Here is a 5,911-nt window from a genome sequence, read left to right on the forward strand (position 1 = left end):
TATACTCCGAAAATAAAATGCAATATATGGCAAAGGATTTCTTTGCACTACATGTATAAACTGATTCGAAATAAAACGCTCTGTCTCCTCATCTCATCTCAATGACGTTCAAATGATTGAGGCTTAATATTACGTCTTATGCGTAGCATCCAAGAACACTTAAGTCAGTCGGCACGTAAATTGATATTGCCGGTTGCCATCGCCCTTGATTTTTACAAAATATAAACGAAATCAGCACCGAAAGACATATTCGATAGGACTTGTATTATAGAAAAACAATCTTGCTATCTTTTGTGTATTGTTTGGAGCTCAACGGTCATGTCAATTGTTGGGGAACTGAGCCGCGATGTTTCCATAGCATAGATTTTAAAAACGCATATATTCAGCTATCAGGTGGTTCAACGAGTTCCTATTTCGAACCTAGGTCTGACATTGTAAATGGAAGAAGTTAGAACTGAAGAGGGCCTGTTGCGTCTTCTGTATTATACTACTGCGTTGAAGTAAATTGCGTAAACAATAGTAATGTCACCAGTCATAGCACCTTGTTGTCATTGTCAAAAATTGTCGAATGGACGATGTTTCATTCTGTTGCAACCGTCACTTATCTACTTCGTTATCGTTCGCAATTATTTCCTTTCGTTTAGCCATGTTCTTGTTTTTGGACAGCATTACTTATATCGAAAACTACGGTATTGTATGCGACATTGCATGACTCTTAACTGCACAAAAAGCCCAAATGCACCCATCTATTATCATTACAGAAGTTTAGGCTTGTAGGAATGTTTCTACCGTCTATATTTTTTGTAGTGTTTGCGTTTCCTCTTCCTTTCTCTGAAATTTTTCTGTTACATGAGATTAATAAGCTTATTTGCCAGCCTCGTGAAGCTATCCGACAACTAATACTCATCATCCAACAACGGAGCGTATCAAAAGCAACTGAAGATGTTTCAAAGTTTTTTTCTACCTTGTCTCTGGGCCGCAGTCTAATCTCAGTCAATTACTCATATAGCGCGAGTAGCAGTTCGAAGTTGATACGAACGAAGGCCATTATCATTTTGCCTCAAAAACAATTGTCATCTTCAAATTGCACATCAAATTGATGCATTTGTTGGGGTTCGACGGCCCCCTTTGTTTCCATTGACTTTAGTTAAAGCGGCATACTTGCGGAGCGCTCACGGTAGAAGACTCTGTACAAGCCAGGCTCTGATGTTAGTTGTAGTAACAGCGATAACTTCGACAAGCAGGGATGATTGTGCTGTGGACCACGGCGATCGCGTGAAGTGCATCGCATGGAAAGAGGGTTATAAGAGGAAACCTATTACGAGGACAGGAAAACCAATTTGATTTGCATTTACAAGCGCGTCCGTCAACGACGGTAATTAGAGTTGCATAGTGCAATGTTGTCTAAACAAGAGCCTGGCTAATTGCTGCTCAAGATACGAATCATGTGAAGGAACAAACGAATAGCTCGAAATAAACTCATCCAGTTAACGTTTATTCCCTTTGTACTTCGATGTACCGCATTGACCGCGCAGTCCTTTACTTACGAGAAGAGCTAGAGTCGTCGTGGCGATGACGCTGGCCACCGCGACCACAGGTAACACACCGCTATTGTTACCACGACAGATCCTACGAGCGCTGTCGCCACCGGTATCGGAATTATGTGTCTCTCGCCCTACTCTCTACCTCGCTTTCAACATCTATACTGTCAATAATTGCTCTATCCATCTCATGGAGAGTAAATGAATAGCCAGCCATCGCTAGGTGCGATGCATACAACAGTAGCCTTTAGAAGTAAAGTAAAATCCGTCAGTTAAACCTATTTAAAGGCATATGTTTACTGCCGAGGGAAATTTTTCTATGCACAATCGCTAGAGCCGATACAACTACAAGCTTGACTTTCATGCAGGCTGTGAGCGAAGTTTCCAGCTATAAAAATGGCCGCTTGTTACATGGTTAAAAATCATCCAGCGAGCTGACGGTATCTTGCTCGCTTATCCGCAAATAGCCCGCCAGTCTCCATTTTGCCTCGGTTTGTCCCCGCCCTCTGTCGGTATACGGCGACGCGTTCACAGCGCCAGGAACCCCGAGCCGGATATAGAGATTGCGCTCTCAAATCTAGCGTGTATCAAATATGCTAAAATGCAACGCTAGCAGGCGCCGAGTGGTTGACCCCGCTCGAAAAACCCTTTCTCATTTTCCACTATCCCTCAACTGCTAGACGAGTGGCAAAGTCGTCAGAAAAACCAAGTGGGGCTGGTATACTAGCAACTGGGTGCCCGATCTTGCCCATGGCAGCAAGTCGTCTTTATTCCACTAAAGCTGATTTACTTAAGTGGCGTTGACTCGCACCATTGGCAGACGTAATCATTGTTTCGTCCGTATGTATTGCCCTCGATCCGTTTGTCATTCGAATGCTATGTGACACGAAAGCGCTGTTAACAGCTGAGTGCATTACGTTGCCGAAAGTCAGCAAACAACGGCGCCAAAGTAGATGCAATCTGTGGTAGCTTTTGCTACTTTTTGCTGCCGCTTCTCCTGACTCTCTGACGCCATATTGCGCGCTCGATTGTATTGCTATTGTTGTTGTTTGGTTGGTGTGGTCCGGAGTGCCGGATGGTTGACAAGCATCCGGCACTCCGGAGCTCAGATACTTCTGCTTTCATGACTGCGTCGAGCGAAGTTAGCTTTTGTTGGACACGAATAACTTTGATCCAACTTAACAGGCTGTTTGAGCACCTGTGCCACATTCCGTTCCACTACCACGAACAACAACGACAGCATCATGCCAGGTTGGAAAATACGTGTACACTTAAGCAACGGCAGGTTTTCAACGCGCCAATTACGGGCCAACGCGCATCCCATCGCCAAACTAAGGGCGTCTAATTTGGTTCTAGCATTTATTTAACAAACAAAATTACATTGCTGGCTGCGGTTGTGATTTCTTATAGGATACTTGAAATTATTTAGACCAATAAAATAAGACGAAATATCTGTCACGTAACGTTGTGTTATAATCTCAAGCAAATAAAACGTTTTATAGTCCCGCTTATAGCATTATGTCCCCATATGATATAACATGTTAATAAGCAGTGAAAAATCACCAATTCGGAGATACTTTCGACCATAGTTCATTGTTTGTTTTGCTACGGTCACAGCGGACAGTTATTTAAAAACTGTAAAAAAAAAAAACAATAAACAGTTCCTTGTAGATAGTTTTAGGTGCGAGGTTGGAATGCAAGCACGTGGTGAAAAGCTAGGATAAATCTTCCAAACTAACTAATGAAAAATTATGCAATGCCCATGCTGACGAGAAAGCCGTCACGAAACGAATCAGGATCCGAGAACGCTATCATTGAAAGTGGTTCACGTGGCTTACGTGGAAATTATCGGATTAAAAATCATTGTTTTTAAGTTTGAAATAGTAAGATTCTACTGATGCATGTCCACGTACGTATGCGTAAAATTTGTATCGTAATGTTATGGAAGTGAATGGACGTCAAATTGACCTTTAGCAGCCATTGTTATTGAGCTTTATTTTGGCTCTTGGATCCTGCCCAATGTGGGCATTGAAAGAAGACAACATTTACTGAAAGGAATATAGTGGAAGAATTGGGTCTCCAGATGCTCCATCAGATACTACACAATTGTCGTATTAATACTTTGACAAATTTCTCTATCGTCGAAGCAAGTGGCGTGGTGTTGCATCGAATAAAAATTCAGTTTCTCTTTAATAATCATTACATAATTGTAACTCTGTGAAAAAAAAACGCGACCGAGGCTCATACATATTGTTCTTATATTATTAGTATTAAACAATATTATTTATTATTATTATTACCTGAAAATACTGATTTGGAGGCAGGTGGCAAAGGCGCTATTGAGACGCCTAAATATGCGGCCTGTGCAGTACCTCAAGTACACGTGCCTCCGTTGCTGCTGGAATTTTCAAAATTGCCGCCAGCTGCCCCCGACGAGTTAGGCCATTTACTAAATAGTAAAATTCAACCTCCAATCGAGAAATTAGTATCGAAAGTTACCAGGAGGGTTGATTAATATTCGACCATCTTTGGCTTCAGATCAAAGCGAATTGATGCAAGCATGCTAAATTATCTCTGCGTGACTTGTCTTACTACAAAAATGCTATAATTAATCAGGGCCGTCGGTTCGCCACAGATCAGAATAGAATTGAGCCTAACTTATAGGTCCACAAATACGACCATTATTTTCGTTGATACGTGCTTTTGCGAACTTCTTTGCGACAGAAGAAAGCTCCAAATCCAGGTCGATAGTGCCCTTAATGTTGAAATATCGACAAAACAAGGTTCGCTTCGAACCTTTTAGAACACAGTTGGTCTTGCTAGCTGAGTCTAAAAAACAATCGACTCTATAAGAAGTCAGGTGTAAAAAACTTCGTATCTTAAAAAGTAGCGAAAAAGTTTGTTTGGAGAAATGTCAAAAAGAAACACAAAAACATATGGCTTAAATGAACTGTTTCTTTGCCCGACCATAAGTAAACTATAAAATATATTTTTTCTACTTAGTCTTCTGTCATGCTGTGTTATTATTTCTACTACTATTATATGTGTACCATTTTGAAAAGGAATGCTTTCTGAATACCTTCAACGGCTAAACAACGTGCATATATTATAAAAATATTGAAGTAAACATAGAGCGTTCGTTTCTCGTTACAGCCATTGAGCAAATTCACAAGCTGAATCTATTTTGGTTTCTCTCTAGTTCTCCTCAGCTGGGCGTATCCGCGAACGGGACAGTTTCATTGAAAAAGGTCACTCCGGCTTCACCTGAAACCTCATCGTGTAAGTGCCGCATGCCTGCTATGATAGGGCAGCTCATTTAGGGCGGTCCTTTTTTTATGCAATCTGCTATTAAACACAGCTCTAGAGTCATCTATATTGGTGATCAGTAAATGCATTCATTGACCTGATCGTATACCCTGCTGACTAGACGTGCCAAGAGTGGCACCTAACGCTGAAGAGATACAACATCTTGGCTAAACTATAAAGTCATTGATTAAACATTCGATTTCGTTTCTGTATACCATTACTTATTTATTAGTATTTAAATATACGATTCGTGACGCAAGCAAAGTTTTGAAAAATCGTCTGTACTCGATTTAGATTTCAACTGAGGCCCAGTATAACAATTTTGTCAGTAGTTTCGATGTCTTTCCCGTACCAACAATAATGAGGCTATATGGATAACTGTTTGTGCCTGATAGCCCCAAATAGGGCCAACTGCTATAATATTGCAACTAAAAATGGAAATATGGATATTTTTCTCTTGTGGTATTATACTGTCGTCAACTCTCGCCGTCGTATTAAAGCTCGTATATCGAAAATGTTTTTTTTTTAAATGTAGTTTAAGTTCCGTAAGCGATTGCCGATGACATTTGGTTTTCTACTTCATTTCAGAAATTTGTAGCGAACAGCTGGTATCTACGGCTTTATTCGTTTGGAGTTTTCGCAAATGTCTCAGAAAGTGATAAAAAAAACACGAAAGAACTAAAAATACGTATTTTAGCCTTCATTTTCTACAAATGTCTTTCCTGTTTCTAAGTAATAGAAGCTCTGTTAGTGTCCCTTAGGACCGATTTAAGAAGTGGACTGGGAGCTTGGCTTGGACCAATTTACCTCAGGCATATTCATATTGCATTTTTACATTATACAGAACGATTAATAATTACGTTATAGCTGCACTATATTATTAAAAGTATTGGTACACTTCGCAGTAGTAAACAGAGTCATCAAGTTTTTTTTTCAAAAGATTTAGGCTTTCGTTGTATCCTGCAAGCAAATATCACTCCAATCCAAAAGACAATGGTTATATATTTGGGTTATGCATAATAATTAAATACTAAGTTAGCAGAAGACATACGGAACGCATATGC

At 40.2% G+C, this 5,911-nt stretch overlaps 1 long non-coding RNA gene across 1 annotated transcript; it reads left to right on the forward strand.

Annotated features, from left to right (window-relative positions):
- The first annotated feature begins 2,411 nt into the window (after positions 1–2,411).
- LOC147751802 (uncharacterized) lies at positions 2,412–5,550 on the forward strand. The gene is made up of 3 exons (XR_015315877.1): positions 2,412–2,792; positions 4,741–4,820; positions 5,436–5,550. It is a non-coding gene; the product is annotated as an uncharacterized LOC147751802 (long non-coding RNA).
- The last annotated feature ends 361 nt before the right edge of the window (positions 5,551–5,911 follow it).

The sequence above is a fragment of the Varroa jacobsoni genome, unplaced genomic scaffold (assembly GCF_002532875.2).
Source record: "Varroa jacobsoni isolate VJ856 unplaced genomic scaffold, vjacob_1.0 contig03622, whole genome shotgun sequence".
Lineage (NCBI taxonomy): Eukaryota > Metazoa > Arthropoda > Arachnida > Mesostigmata > Varroidae > Varroa > Varroa jacobsoni.